The sequence below is a fragment of the Nilaparvata lugens genome, chromosome 4 (genome assembly GCF_014356525.2).
Source record: "Nilaparvata lugens isolate BPH chromosome 4, ASM1435652v1, whole genome shotgun sequence".
Taxonomy (NCBI): domain Eukaryota; kingdom Metazoa; phylum Arthropoda; class Insecta; order Hemiptera; family Delphacidae; genus Nilaparvata; species Nilaparvata lugens.
In genome coordinates this window covers 3,754,438-3,771,883 of record NC_052507.1, presented here as the reverse complement: position 1 = coordinate 3,771,883, position 17,446 = coordinate 3,754,438, and positions in this window count along the sequence as shown.

The window sequence follows — 17,446 nt, the reverse complement described above, 5'->3', positions numbered from 1 at the left end:
GTGACTCATTCACTGACACCACCCCATTCAATAGTTTTGTGCAGCAAAAAAACTGACACTGTTGTACTTTTTACAACAGCGCGACTGCCGGAAGGTTAAACGTGACTATGACTACGCCCCGTTTCGGGAAGCCAATTTTCTGACTCCAGCTGTTTAAAGTCTAGAACTTTAACCGGTCCTTAGTTCATAAAGTGTCATATACAGCTCGCAAACAATTTATCAACTTCTCTTCAATAACTTTCATACCTGAATAGTTCATAAAGCTGAGAGCAATCATCATAATTATCATAAAGAGAACATAACCACTGAGTTTGGTCTCAATGATTATTTGAGGGGACGTTTGCATTGTTAATACAGTGGCTGGTGACCGAAGTTTCACGAATAAACGCCAGTCTTAGAAACCACAGTTCTTAGTAACCTTGGATTTCAGTAAACTCGGTTTTCAGTACCTACTTACTGCTGAATGGTGGCGATAGTCGTATTCGTATAGATTACGATTGTGTGGGAATGAGAAAGATATTGGAAGAGAGAGAAAAAGCTATTCAGAAAGAGACGGAATGAGAGAGAGAGAAAGAAAGTGAGATAGAAAAGGAGGGACATAGAGAGAGTGAGAGAGAGAGAAAAGAAGAGCCAGGAAGAGAGAAAAAGTTAAAGAAAAAGAGAAAGAGAACGAAAGAGAAAAGAAGAGCTAAAAAGAGAGAAAGAGATTAGATTAGATTTCTTTATTTATGTATGTTTCAATATTTACTGGCTTATAAACTAGTCTACATTAAATGGCGTTAATGCTAATTATTCAACGAATTTTACAAAGTATAGATAATTAATCAATGAGAATAAAGATTGAATGCAATTAGAATAACGATAATATAATAATGTGATGTAACTTCATAAATCGGCGGTGTTTCAACAAATAATTGTCGATTCTCTTAGAAGGATATAAAATATCTTTCCCTTTAACACACGACCGGGAATTTGAGAAGGAGAAAGATAAAGCGAGTCTGAAATAGACGGAATGAGAGAGAGAGAGCCAGAAAAAGAGAAAAATATTGATTGAGTACTTTATTTATGTAGATTACAATATATACTGGCTTATACACGTATATACAATAGCTTACAATACAGCAAAATTATAGATGAATTCACATAATATAGACTAGGGAAATTATTGAACTGTATATGATATGAAAAAAGCAATTTGGAATAACTATAGATAATATTGTTATGCATCTACATAAATTGACGGAGCTTTAGACTTATCAATGTCCATTCTTTGGAAAGAATATTCAAACTATCCTTCCCCCTAACTCTCTATCAAAGAGTTGAGAGAGAGAGAGAAGGAGAGCCAGAAAGAGAGAAAAAGAGAAAGAGAACGAGAGAGAGAGAGAAAAGAAGAGTCAGGGAGAGGGAAACAGTTACAGAAAAGAGAGAGAGAGTGAGTAGGAGTGAAAGGAAGGACAGGAGTAGAGAGCCGGAAGAGTTAGAAGATGAGAGAATTGGATTGAATCGAATTGCTGTCCTTATTTTAAACCTAGGAGGGTGAATTTAGGGCGCAGTGAGAAAAGTTAGGTGAGAGAGTGAGGGAAAAAACAGAGAGATTGAGAGTAGAGAAAGAGAAGCGAAACTGGTTGAAAGGGAAACGTTGACTGTTATTGGGGGTATAAGGTATGGGAGAGAGTGATGAAGGGTAAATGGGAGGATGAGAGTAAAAGCAGAGAGTTGGAGAGAGAGAGAGGGTGTGAGAAAAGAGTACAGAGGAAGAAAGAGTAAGAGGATGAGAGTAGTAGAAGAAAAGCAAAACAGGTTGGAAGGGAAACATTGATTGTTTGACCATCTAGCCTTGAAAATAATTACCAGCAGGGGTAAAATGAAATGTTGAATCATATAAAATTAATAAAAGAGTTGGACAATAATATTGAGCAAGGAATATATGAAATTTAATGTGCGGAAGTTGAGGTCTCATTGTAATGTTTTCACATGTAACGGTAAAGTTTAGACCTTTAGATGTCCATTCTCAGAGAGGGTATCGGTGATGGAGAGGTTAAAACTAGGAATGAGAAGAGAGTTTAAAATATATGAGAATAAATTGGAAAAGTATAACTGATGATTTTTGGGAGGAATAGGGATTAAAAAGAAGTAAGAGAGATTGAAAGTAATAAAAACAGGTTGAAAATAGTTATTTGTATATCTAGAGTGGAAGTGCTGTTTTTTTCTCCCTGAGGAAAAGTGAAGCCCGAGACGAAGCCGAGGGCAACAATTTTCCTGAGGGAGAAAAAACATTTTTCACTCGTGATATACACAACATTATTCCTCCACCTACATTTTTATAAAAACTGCTAATAAAATAATTTTAAAAACGTATGTGACCGAACAATGTGTTACAACATAATCTAAAAAGTAAACAGAAACAGCTGGCTTGTAATCACAGTTCTCCTCCGACAGCACTATCTGTCGGCTAGTTGTAACAACATGACAGCCAAAACCTACAGCTAGGTGAAGTTCCCGTTTCAAATTTGATTAGTTAATAAGTAATATTCGTTGCTGATATTTTGAATAACAGGAATAAAAGAAAAAAAATATACATTTTTTTAGTATAGTAATATGAAGTTGTAATAATAATTTCAGCATACAAACATAAATTTTATGTATCGATCAAATGTCTGGTTGAGGTATTGAATTAGTTGGATTAATGACTACTCTATATTCTTCATCATCTGAGCTTAGTTCTTCTGACCTATTCCAAATGTACGTTTTTAAAATAGAGATGCTTCCCATGTATTTAAATGGAGTCACTTTTACTCCCCAGGGAGTTTTTCTGTTTTTTAGTACCGAGAGCGAAAAAGTGACACTTTAGTATCATGTTTCAGGAAGTAAAGTAAGTACTTATGACAGTAGGTGGAGGAAAAAGCAATTGGAATAACTATAGAAATATTGCTATGCATCTACATAGATTGGCGGAGCTTTGGACATATCAATGTCCATTCTTCGGAAAGAATATAAAAATATCCTTTCCACTAATCTCTACCAAAGAATTGAAGGAGAGAGAAAAGGAGAGCCAGAAAAAGAGAAAGAGAACGAGAAAGTGACACAGAGAAAAGGAGAGTCAGAGAGAGAGAGTTACTGAGAGAGAACGAGAGAGAGAGACTAGGAGTGAAATGAAGGACGGGAGTAGTGAGCGGGAAGAGTTAGATGAGAGAATTGGATTGAATCGAAGGCTGCCTTTATTTAACCTAGGAGGGTGAATTTAGGGCGCAGTAAGAGAAGTGAGAGAGTGAGAGAGTGTTAGAAGAAAAACAGAGGGTGAACTCTTCCCACTGTCGGTTTTTGTTTAGAGTGGGTTTCGAACTCCCTCACTCTATACGGTACCTATTTTGCCCGGCGCCAATCAATTACTATGAATTGATAAATAATTACTTTACTATAATTTCACTCACTGTGGATACTTATATTTCACTCATGAACTAATAATAGTATTGAAGAAAAAGATAAAGATAGATAGATCAGGGTCGTGTGTAAGGGATGTATAAAGTGAAAGGCAAAACAAAGGTTAATATGAATTTATTAATAAACTTTTAATTTAAGAGAATTTTAAAAAAGATTTGATTTAAGTATAGTAGTGATTCAAAATATACAAGATTATTGAGTTTTCGAAAATATTACAGTTCAAGTTCAATTTTATACAACAAAATTTAACAAACAGTTCCTATTTTAACAGGTTACTTGGAAAATAAGTAATTAAATCAAAATATTGAACAACTCTAGTTAAAAATGATTATAGTCAAAATAAGAGAATTGATAAATTTTAAAGAATGAATATAATTAGGGGAGCCTTGCTTTAAAAAATATTATTCGTGCTTAGAAGAAAATTTCAACTGTAAGCTTCAGGAAGTTAATTAAAATTGTGTCTTTAGATATGAATTTAAAAAGAAGTAATAATTAAGTTTGCTCTTACTATAATGCTATAAAATTTGATATACTTATTTGGGCTTTTTAGGGTGGGGTGGTGTGGATTTGAAATGAGAAAAATTGAAAATTCTAAATACAATCTTTACCTGGCTCAGTCAATTCCCTATAGGATAATTGAAGTCTGAAACCAAAAAACTCACTCCTACACTGAACACTGTCCAAAATCCAGAGACACACAGCGACTACACAGCAACTCACAGCAACTAACTGCAACTCACAGCAACTAACTCTGCAAGACAAGGTCTGCCTGCATATATACTAGCACCACGATTTTCCACCCCTCATCACCCTTCGCCCTCTAGCTCCGCCTACACTCAAACTCTTCAGCCTAATATTCTGCTTACAAATTGAATTCAAATATCAATTTGAATTCACTATAATGTTTATTATGTTATATCATTTTAAACTATGGCTCCCCTTCATTATTAAAACAAATGATATCATACATTTTACCAATATTTAAACTCTAAAGTTTGGATACTGACAATTGAATGCATTGATTTGATTAATACAGTAATCAATCTTATAAATCTAATATGGCAAATACTTCAATAATAAATACATGAAATGAACAGAATACAATGTCATACAGTACATCATTACAATTGAGTTGAATAAATCAAATTAATGAGATACCAATCAATTACTACTTAATTGATTAAGCAGGTTTCTCATACTCATTGTCAACATGTTTCAATCAAATATCCCTAATTTATTCTATTTACAAATTTGTCCTTAGCCTATGAATTCGGATTCAACTAACTTAATTAGCTTATAATAATTATTAAATTATAATTCATTGTACAACATTACATTGTTGAATACTTTATACATATAGCCTAATCTACTTCATGACCTAATTTATAAATACATTTACTCATATATCATGTTTATCATTTTATGTGATCACCATTCAAATAACTGATCATCAATAATTGCTTCAATAATATTCATATGCTGACCACGTGGTAAAATTGTAGCATATGCTGACCACGTGGTTACATTGAAAACTACATATCTATATTTACTTCTCTCCTAACTATATATCTATATCGCTATTCACAATCTTCATTTACCTGCCATCAACTTATGCTATAGATATATACAAGGATTGACACAAAACACAGTGGGCCATGTGGTTTCTATTGTAAACGTGTCTGTGACTGACGTTACTGTTATCATATATTGTTAGCAATTTCTATGACAGAATGATTTTGTTTCAAACTATTTTGAAAAGAATAATGCCCCAGCGTCTGTCTAGGTAGGCTATTCAAATGCATTCTCAATAGTTTCGAGAAACGGTTCTTTTTGTTATTCTAGCTCTTCGAGCGTTCATATTCTTCAATACAATATGTTCAGAGCACGTGTTGCAACAAATAACAGAAATCTACAATTTTTAAATTTTAGGAGAGCACGTGGTTGCCATTTGTGGCTCAAGGGATTGAAAGTAGAGAAAGAGAAGCGGAACTGGTTGAAAGCGAAACGTTGACTGTTATTGGGTGAGATTAGATCAGAATCCTTTATTCATGTATGTTACAATATAAACTTGCTTATAAACTAATTCACATTAAATTACAGTATTGCTAATCATTCAACGAATTTTACAAAGCATGAGAAATGAGACTAAAAAGGAGGAAGAGAGATATAAAGTGGAAAGAAATGGTTGAAAGGAGATTAAAAGGGAAATAGAGGCTGGAACAAGGAATGAGAGAAGAGTTTAGAAAAGAGGAGAAACATATAAATTGAAAGGGAGTAGTTAATGGTTGTCAGAAAGAAAATGGGAAAGAGGAACGGAAAAGCAGGGAAAAAGACTGAAAGTGAGGAAAAGAGGTTGAAAATGAGATTGAAAGGGAAAAAAGCAGGTTGAAAATGAGATTGGAAGGAAAGAGAGGCTGGAACGAGGAATAAGAAAAGAGTTTAAAAGAGAATAGAATAAATTGAGAAGAAATAATTGGGGATTGTTAGAAGTACTAAAAAGAGGAAGAAAGATTTAAAGTTAAAAAAGAACAAGTTGAAAATGAGATTAAAAGGGAAATAGAGGCTGGACTATGGAATGAGAAGAGATTCTAAAAAAGAAGAGAATAAATTGAGAAGGAATAATTGGGGATTGTTAGAAGTACTAAAAAGAGGAAGAAAGATTTAAAGTTAAAAAAGAACAAGTTGAAAATGAGATTAAAAGGGGAAAAAGCAGGTTGAAAATGAGATTGGAAGGGGGAAAAAGCAGGTTGAAAATGAGAATGAAATGGAAAAAAAGATTGAAACTTGATTGAAAAGGGAAGATAGGGTGGAACGTGGAATGAGAAAAGAGTTTAAAAAAGGAGATAATAAATTAAGAAGAAATAATTGAGGATTGTTAGAAGTACTAAAAAGAGGAAGAAAGATTTAAAGTTAAAAAAGAACAAGTTGAAAATGAGATTGGAAGGAAAGAGAGGCTGGAACGAGGAATGAGAAAAGAGTTTAAAGAGGAGAAATAAATTGAGAAGAGAAACATGATGAGTGTTAGGAGGAAGAGTGGCTAAAAAGGAGGAAAAGAGATTGAAAGTGGAGGAAACAGGTTGAAAATGAGAATGAGAAGAAAAGGGAGGCTGGAACGAGGAATGAGAAAAGAGTTTAAAAGAGAAGAGAATAAATTGAGAAGAAATAATTGGGGATTGTTAGAGGGAAGAGTCACTAAAAAGGAGTGAGAGACATTAAAAGTGGAGAAAACAGGTTGAAAATGAGATTGAAAGGGAAAAAAGCAGGTTGAAAATGAGATTAAAAGGGAAATAGAGGCTGGAACAAGGAATGAGAGAAGAGTTTAGAAAATAGGAGAAACATATAAATTGAAAGGGAATAGTTAATGGTTGTAGAAAGAGAATGGGGAAAGGAACGGAAAAGCAGAGAAAAAGATTGAGAGTGAGGAAAAGAGGTTGAAAATGAGAATGAAATGGAAAAAAAGATTGAAACTTGATTGAAAAGGGAAGATAGGGTGGAACGTGGAATGAGAAAAGAGTTTAAAAGAGAATAGAATAAATTGAGAACGGATAATTGGTGATTGTTTGAAGGAAGATGGACTAAGAAGGAAGAAGAGAGATTGAAAGTGAAGAAAAAAGGTTGAAAATGAGATTGGAAGGAAAATAGAGGCTGGAACAAGGAATGAGAGAAGAGTTTAGAAAAGAGTAGAAATATGAATTTAAAGGGAATAGTTGATGGTTGTAGAAAGAAAATTAGAAAGAGGAACGGAAAAGCAGGGAAAAAGACTGAAATTGAGGAAAAGAGGTTGAAAATGAGATTAAAAGAGAAAGAGAAGATGAGAACTAGGATGTGAGAAAGACCGAGAGAGAGAGAGATAGAGGAAGTTGAGATGGAGATTATGATAATGTTGCCAACTGGAATCGCCAAGTATCGGATTCGGAACCGACTCGGTCGCACATTCAATTTTCATTCCCGTAATGAAGGTAGCCTCGTAGCCAACCGGCAGTTGGTTGCCGAGATAAGGGATAAGAGTGCCGTTGGCAGTCAGAGTTTGGAGTCTGGACCATGAATGAACGCATTACGGCTTTTCTTGCTATCTCTAATTGTTACAGACATTACAGAGACCGCACCGGTGTTTTACTAAGAGCACAACGATACTCGATATCATCACTCGGGTTTTGAAAATAATGTGAAGAAGAGTTGTTGAGTCACTTGTTGCTAGAGAGTATCGTAATTTATTAGGTGTTCATCAAGTAAAAAAATATTATATTGAGGAAGAATACAATGGTGTAATAGTTATTTGTATATCTAGAGTGAAAAGTACGACTTTTTCTCCCTGTGGGAAAAAGTTTGAAGCCCGAGGCGAAGCCGAGGGCAACAATTTTCCTGAGGGAGAAAAAGTATTTTTCCTACAGATACCCTGAAAAGTGACCATTTGTGCACTGATTGCAGGCTGCAAAGAATCACTTTTCCGCACTAGTGCGCAAAGTGAGTACTTTGCGTACTCCAGATTTGCAGCATGACAACGCAAAATAGTTAGTAGGTTATATGGAGCACCAGTGCAGCAAAATCAAAATTAAGTTGGTAACAGTGAGTGGGCTGCTATAGTGAGCAGAGGTGCAACGAAGCACAATGCGCTAATTATTAAGTAGATATTATAATGGAGGACAACGACAGCACAGTGCCACCACAGCACACACCACACAGCCGCCTCGCCATTCAAACACTACTACATTATTCAGGCAATTTTACCCATAATTACCCACTTTTCATATTCAATGGTAACTGTAGGAAAAATTTAATGTGAAATACGTGCGCAAAGTTCGTTTGCTGCACTCAAGAAACCATTCCGCCCTCGCCTACGGCTCGGGCGTAAACGTTTCTTTCGATGCAGCAAACTGTCACTTTGCGCACTAGTTGCACAAATAACTATTTCGCTCGTGATGTACACACGGTAAGTTTTTCCTCCATCTACATTTTTTTATAGAAACTGCAAATAAAATCATTTTAATAACTTACGTATTGGTGACAATGTTTCCTAACAACATAACCTACAATCTAAAACCTAAAAACCGGTCGGCTGATTGGCACTGCCGATTGCGCTATATATCGACAAAAGTTGTAACAATTATATCAGATGGGCGTCCACCAAAAATGGCTGACTTCAGATCACGAGTTTCAGATTTGAATTGCAGTTTGCAGATCAAAAATATTTGTTGTCTGGTATTTTGAATAGAATAAAATATTTTTAAAATTGTAAGAATTTTTATCGTCTACTAATATTAAGAATATAATATCATACAAACATATAATTATTTCATGAGTTGATCAAATTTCTTGTTGTGGCATTGAATTCAGTTGACTCAATGACAGACACCTCTATTACGCTTTCTCATCTGAGCTTAGACCTTCTAACCTATTACAATGTGAGTTTTTGAAATAGAGATGCTTCCCATGTTATTCAAATGGAGTCACTTTTCCTCCCTAGGGAGTTTTTTTGTTTTTTACTACTGAGAGCGAAAAAGTAACACTTTAGTATTATGTTTCAGGGAGTAAAGTAAGTACTTTAGACAGTAGGTGGAGGAAAAATAATGATACTTGACATTTTTATGCTCATTAAGGGTACTAACAGACCGGTCATCTCGATATTGAGATTTCAGCGTTCATCTATATCAATGACTTGAATATATTTTCATCAATGGGTGGATCCACAGCCTACTATAGATAGAAAGTAAGCCATGGTGGATCAAATAAACTAAAATCAAGAATGTATAGTACCGCACCTAGTCATTAGTTCTATCTATACAAATAAGATTGTACAACTGACTCGAATTCAAGCATTTGTTTGTAAATTACTCAGAACAAGCAATATCTAGAGAATTTCAAGATTTTGTTTATTCAATCAACCTATTGCACAGCTGTTTAGTGGCATCGATCTTGACCGCGGCTTACTCGATCTTCAAGGTTGAAAATCACTTCTTGTTCAACAATATAGTTTTGATCAGTGCAGTGATTGAACGGATCAAAGTATTATAATATTGGTGAGTGACACTATTTTCTCATTCTATCGAAAATCTTGACATTGTTTCAAAAGAATATGGAGTTTTCCAGGAATTTTGACATTTTACTTCCAGAATAGACTAATTGTAGAATGTTTTCAGTTAGGTAATGAGAAATATCTTGAATGCCCACTTTGTTACGATTTTCAAAGAGAATCTCGAAGTATTCTCATAGAAGACAAGGGACTTGAAGGAATAATCGAGGATTTAAATATCAGAGTCAAGGATTCATCATTTTAAGAAGCATTTAATGCCTAAAAGTTTGATGATAATATGTGAATAGCTGATACAATTTCCACCATTTCATAGACTCATTCAATTCACGAACCATGAGAGGAAATTTACATTCTCCATTCAAAACGGTTTCCTTCCAATTTAAAAGAGATATATACCATAGAGAAACAATAGCGTGAGTAGATATCCCATGGTATAGGGCGTTTATGTCGCAACTTTTACTGTTATCTCAAGCCGATTACTGTTGATTATTGTCGAATTTTATTATTTTGTTGGGGTGAGAGTGTATGAACGGCACAATATGAGAGACTACCAGTGTCACACAGCTTCACGGGAAAGAATTACATGAACTATTGGCTTGAGATAACAGCAAAAGTTGCGACATAAACGTACTATACCATGGGATATCTACTAATGCTATTATTTCTCTATGATAATACTCAATGATAATATGTGAAAAGCTGATACAATTTCTCCCATTTCATAAACTCATTCAATTCACAAACCTCCAGTTCACAATGAGAGAAAATAAAGAGACTCAATCCAAAACTGTTTCCTCTCAATTTTCGAAAATTTGAATTTCGTTACAAAGAATGCTTCAACAATATTCAAATCTATCTGAGTGTGGTGAGGAGAATTTTATTCAGTCTGATTTCATGTTATTGATCAGCCGTTGAGACAATGAACAGTTACGTTAACTTGTCCAATGATTGATCCTTTTCCACATTAGGGATAATGAATTACCAAATTGACAGAAAGTCTCATTAATTTCCGATATTATTTACTCATTCATCAATAAAATAATCACAAATATTTCTTTGCAAAAATCTTATCATGTGTATTTCAATTCGATTTCACTGTAGTGACAAATGTAACCGAATCAATTGTAGAAGAATTATTTAAGAATTGATTTTAAATAAATTATGAGGATTAAAAGTAAAAGTAAATTCGTATGGCTTTTGTTGGTGGGGAGTCCCTTGCGGGAAGGTCCCACCGCCTGAATATATTATTTAAGCCGTCAATGGGCCTTACGACTGTCATACTTCAGCCGGGACCAACAATTTAACGTACCCATCCAATAACACGGGAGTGATCTGGTTAAAAAACTTTTGGTATTGAGAGGGTTTGAGAACCCGGGATTTCTATGCTGCTACGCAGGCACTCTATCCACTAGACCACGGATCACTCCCGTGTGGGTTTGTGGGTATGAGGATTGATTGATGAGGAGTCATAATCAATATCAATCAAAATCCACAAAGCATTCCACCAATCTTGATTACAAACCACTCATCCAGGAAATCATCTTCATCGTCATCAGGGTATTGAAAAAGAAATTATGGAATCCGGTTTTAATTCGGTAGTGTTTCTCACTCATGAGGCATTCATAACCGGTATCACAGCAATTATTACATCGAGATCAACAAAAATAATCATCAATCACAAATCCAAATAACTGCACCAGAAAAAAACCAATGAATGAGAAATCAAACAAGGGGCATTCATGATCGGAAATCAACAAATATTTGAATCAACAAAACAAGAAATACTCGTATCATTAATCTCAAATACAGATTGCATTTTTGTGGAAAAATACGGGAAATCGAAATTCGAATGAGACCGGAAATGTAATGGGGCGAGCTACAGAGTCACTTTCGACTGTCAGTATTTCTAGGGGTACTACATAAATGCTTCCATCAATGCTGACTTGTTGACTTCGCTCCCTATATAGCCAGTAAACGGCAGCAAAATTATGAGCGGAATGCTATAGAGAGGTCCAAGTTGTAATGGCAGTGTTCGATTGGCAATGGTATTGCTATCCTTGTCTCACATTCAACAAAGCGGATAGCGCTATCTCTTTCTCGCTTTGCTATGTGGCCAGATCGTCTTTTAACAATGTAGAGTTGATAATTAATTAACAAAATATTCAGTATTTTGATAATAATTATCATGATGTGTGTGTGATTCTCCATGGTGTGTGGGTGTGGGTGTGGGGTTATAATTAAGATAATTAAATATAATTGAGATGAGTATTTTCATTTGAGTTTATAGATAAGCATTTTTAGTTGAGTTCTGAATGTATTTCACTCCTGTTTGCAGACAAGATTTTTTTAAGCAAACAGTATTGTATTCAATGATCAGTTATATCATTTGTGTCATGTAAGTGATATCATTGGATAAAACTTGATTTTATTTGATTTATTCTACCTGAATTATAAAAATTCTTTATGAAATTATTGAAAAGTGATTTCTCGCTTGATAAAATATAATTGATTATTTTAAACGAGAATGAACAGTTAATATAACATCAATAAACCTGTATCAGCTACCGTCTATAGAAGACATTGACAAGCCAGAGGATCAGCAACGTTTTTTTCCCATCTCTCTCCACTGCCATTATAACGTGAATCTCACTGTAGTCTCTCTCTATATAGCCAGTAAACAAGTGCTGACACTTGAAGAATGGATCTCCTGTGGTGGAATCCACCTGGAACTGGCAGTAATATTTCAATGAGAAACCATTGGTATAGTTTATGGGAAGTACTGACACTCTAGACTGGATCCTTCTACTGGAATCATATTTAAAGTGGCAGTATTAGTAGAATGGAGAGTCTTAATAATGTAAATGAGGATTTCTGACAGTTTCAAGAGAATCTCACTAAGGCTCCACCTGCTAACCGAGCCCAAATACGACCCCTTGAGCGTTGTTGAGATCATAATAATATTCAAAGGGGAAGCCGGGTTTCGAAATGAACTTTTCAGTATTAGAATCATAATCTACGTGTAGGCTTACTTTGGATGAGTGAGGTGTTGAGATTATTACATGGAATGGGGGAGTTTTTGGAGAGGTATTTTGGTATTCAGTTTTCATTTTTGATATTCAGTTATGGTATTTACTTGAGTTAAGGATGGAATGATGAAGATAGAGGGGTCTGTTCATTTCTGTATGAATTCTTTGGACGAATAATGAATGAAAAATCCACCGTTCCTCCATCTTTATTCATTGGTATCCAGGAACATATCTCATTACAGGGTTTTTAATGAGATCATGGACGTCTTCTAAAGGTGCATACAGATATACGCGCCTCCAACACGCTTCACAATCGCTACACGCACGCTCTGCACTCGCTCCGCGATCGCACCGATCATGAAAGTTACGGGAGATGTTAGGTCTTCTCGCGAGTGAATAATGGAGAGTACTCTACGTCAAAGTTTAATAGCGCTCAATTCTAATTGAAAATTGCTATTAAAGTTGATATTTTACTTCACTTTTTTGTTATTAAATAGAACGGCTAGCTGTAGAATTTCTCCATGAATGAATTTATCCACCTTTTTCTTACATAAGTGAATGAATGAGTAGATAATTGAATAAAACAATAAACTGGAGACCCCCTGGGTTGAAGAACTCGCTCATGATCTCTGAGATCCGCAACTTGAATAATCAAGTGTTGGTGAACACTAATAGTAGTTTCTACTATAGAGAAACAATAGCGTAAGTAGATATCCCATGGTATAGGGAATATATTTCGCAACTTTTACTGTTATCTCAAGCCGATTACTGTCGATTATTGTCAATTTCTACTGTTTTGTTGGGGTGAGAGTGTGTGAACGGCACAATTTGAGAGACTACCAGCGTCACACAGCTGCATAGGAAAGAACTACGTGAACTATCGGCTTGAGATAACAGTAAAAGTTGCGACATAAGCGCCCTATACCATGGGATATCTACTTATGCTATCGTTTCTCTATACTTCTACCCACATTTTAACACTGAACAAAAGGTGTGTCATAGCAACTACTTTCACAAGTAGTATTAATCACGTGTATGTTAAGGTGCGTACAGATATACGCGCCTCCAACTCGCTCCGCAATCGCTCCACGCACGCTCCGTACTCGCTCCACGCACGCTCCGCACTCGCTCCGCGATCGCTCCGATCATGAACGTTACGGGAGATGTTAGCTGTTCTCGCGTTCCACTGTTGCTCCCCGGTCGATCATCAATCGATCTGCTCGAGTGACGTTCGATTGCGGAGCAGAGCGAAAGTCTTTATGCACCTAAAAGTCTGAAGTGGGTATTGTCTTTGTCAAGCCTAATCTGTCCATTACTGTATGAATGCTTTGGTATAATCGTAGACGAATATAATGGATAAAGAATCCATCATTCCTCCATCTTTATTCATTGGTATCCAGAAACATAATATTCATGGATGTCTTCTAAGAAGTGAGAACTGTCTTTGTCAAGCACACTCTGGTTGTCCACAAATTAATCAACAATTATAGGAACCTATCAGAATGGCTGTATTAGCCACTATAGTCAGGTCCACTTTATAATGGCAGTGTTTAATTAGCAATGGTTTTGCTATCCTTGTCTATCACTCATGAAAGCAGATCTGATGGCGCTACCCTTTTCAAGATTTGCTACGTTTCCAGATCGTTTTCCAAAAAATTAGAAATATAATAACAGAATATTCAATCTCAATATTATGAAGATTTATTTTTCAATCAATGAAGAATATATTTTCTTGATTAGGAAACATAACTTATTATTCTAAACAGAATGGACAGTTGATATCTCATGAGATATATCGGTATCAGCTATAGAGGGCAGTGACAGGGCAGGGAATCGGCAACGCTGTTGTATTATCTTCCTTCACTGCCATTATAACGTGGACCTCACTATAGTAAACTCTCTCTTCTATTAAACCATCAGGAGCTTCGTAAACTTGCAGGGAACTTGGACATTTTTTAGATTCTATGATATTCAGCTTTCAAGAATCTTGAATCCTTATTGTGGTAAATCCTTTAAATTTACAAATGATACTAATAGGAGAGGATTGTTTAGTTGCCTTACAATCTTTCTTAACAAGGTCATCACTATAGTAAACTCTTTTTCCAAGTAGACCCTAACGAGCCTTGTAAACTGTCAAGAAGCATGGAATTTTCATACTTTATGATACTTGGCTTTCAAAAATCTTGAATCTTCATTGTGAGAAATCTTTAATATTTTTAAATACATTTACAAATGATAGCCTGATTGTTCAGTAGGTTAAATAAACGAGGAAATCCCGATTTCTCAGAAGCAGAATATTTAATCATACAAACGCCCACACATCAGAGATGGGTTTCCACTCTCTTTAATATCAGATTTTCATAAACAGAGGTTTTATATTTCGTGGGAAGACTGACCGCTTGACTCTGGGTTCTTGGTTTGCCTCGCAATAACACACTTTAATAAAACTCGGTGGTTTTATCCCAGTGAACTCACAAAGTGCGTCAAGTCATGGAAGTATCTCTCTTTTCTTCCACCTGCATCATTTATGTATTCCATTTTAAATATTAATTTTGATGCCACAATATGTGGTGGAGCGGATTTCATCAACATGAAAGATAGTCTCAATTATATTTTGAAAAAAAATAATTCAATCAATGATCGTTGATGAAGAAAACTTTAATTGATTCAAAGTTTATAAATTGATTATTTTCAAGTTATGAATTGATAATTTCATTATTTATTTGAACTGACAGAGAAATCGAGCAGCATCATTACAGTAAGCTACATGACAGGATATATTGTTACGGTATGTGGTGGAGAAAATTCTAGAATCCCAATAAATCTGAATCGGGTGGATAAATTATCATCGTTTAGGAGTGTTTAGCGGTTTCTGATCTTTATGATATGGGGGTGTGATGGGTTTTTGTATGTTATCCAAGACATGGAGTTGTGTGTTGATATATCCTACAATCATCCCGTAGAAGGCTCTCTCATTCAGCATTCTTTTGACTCTGCTGGCACAATCAGAGATACACGAGTCGATTAATATTAACACTTCATAAAAAAAATTCCATTCCCATCTTAGTTCACTATCTACTAGAGTTCTGTGAACAGTGGACCTCGCGCTCAGTAGAGTAGACCTCGCACTCAGTAAGTTACATTGACCTGTTGTTGTTTTTTTTTTTTAATTAATAAATAATTTCTCAATTTGAAATGTCTAGAAAAAATCCTAAATAAACATAGAGCTTTCTGTCCTATCTTACCGTGACGTGTCGTCCCGGAATGTGAGTGTGAGCGCTGTTATCAGGTCTGGCTGCCGTCGATACGCCAATCCAATCAACCCATCAGAGAACATTCTGTGTTGTTGTGTTGGCGAAAAGTCGGTGAGTAAAAAATTAACAAAATAAAGTATCATACATAATGCTGATTCCCTACAAACTTCATTTCTCACTTTTCATGATTTTAGAAATAAATTTCTTTTCAATAATATTTGTTGCAATTTTGATCATCAGATTAAAAAAAAAATGTTTTCTATCAATAACTCCAAACTTCAAATTGAAATCATGACCTCAGCTTATGGAAAGACAAAGTTAGCAGACAGCTGTCTACTAACACTGATTGAAAGATACATTTTCAAGATGACCAAATCCTAGACTAGTAGTTCTGTGAACAGTAGACCTCACGTAGTATTCTCATCCACAAGTACCTGATTGAAACTATGGACCTTATGGAAATACAGCAATAGACAGTCTTCTCCACACTTCTGTATAATCACTTGTCAGCTGATTCATGATGAATGATTCTATAGTCTGATTTTTACTCTAATATTGGCGTATGAAGTAGGCTCCTTTTTCCTTTCATAATAGTAGTTCTGTGAACAGTAGACCTCACGCAGTATTCTCATCCCAAAGTACCTGATTGTAACTATAGACCTTATGGAAATACAGCAATAGACTGGCTTCTCCACACACCTTTGTAATCATTTTTCAGCTGAAATATGATGAATAATTCTGTAGTCTGATTTTTACTCTAATATTGGCGTATGAAGAAGGCTCCTTTTTCCTTTCATAATAGTAGTTCTGTGAACAGTAGACCTCACGCAGTATTCTCATCCCAAAGTACCTGATTGTAACTATAGACCTTATGGAAATACAGCAATAGACTGGCTTCTCCACACACCTTTGTAATCATTTTTCAGCTGAAATATGATGAATAATTCTGTAGTCTGATTTTTACTCTAATATTGGCGTATGAAGGAGGCTCCTTTTTCCTTTCATATAATCCTTGAAATGCAAAATTACCAGAAGCCTTGTATATACGTCGACGCGCAATTTACAAAGGAACATACCTTTCAAATTTCATGAAAATCTATTACCACGTTTCACCGTAAATGCGCAACATATAAACATAAAGAGAAATGCCAAACCGTCGACTTGAATCTTACACCTCACTTCGCTTGTTCAATTATGCTTTTTTAAGAGTAAATCCTAGACTGAATGCGTGTGTGGCTGATAGGCTACTCACCAAAAATTATCGTATCCAAGAAATTTGAATAACAATAATTTCATTATTAGTCTCTCTTCACATTTAACTGGAATGCACATGGCTAATAACTCTGCTCATCCTCAGAAAAAAATAGAGAATAAAGCAGTGAAATTTGGATAAAAGTTCCAAGTTTGTTCTTTAATACAGGTTCACAAGAAAGATACTATAAGTGTGACGTGATTCTTAGGCCCCAAAGTTGGGGTGAAGACATTAAACATGGCCACTAAACAATAAAAAGGCAATTAAAATGAAAAATGCTCCAACCCTCCAGTGGGAGGGTAACATTGTGCTTAATGCAAAAGTGAGAGATAGGAAGGTGTAGAATTGTGGGGAACAAGGAGAGAGAAAGATAGAAGTGTATGTGTAGGATTATGGGGAACAAGGAGAAAGAAAGATAGAAGTGAATGTGTAGGATTGTGGG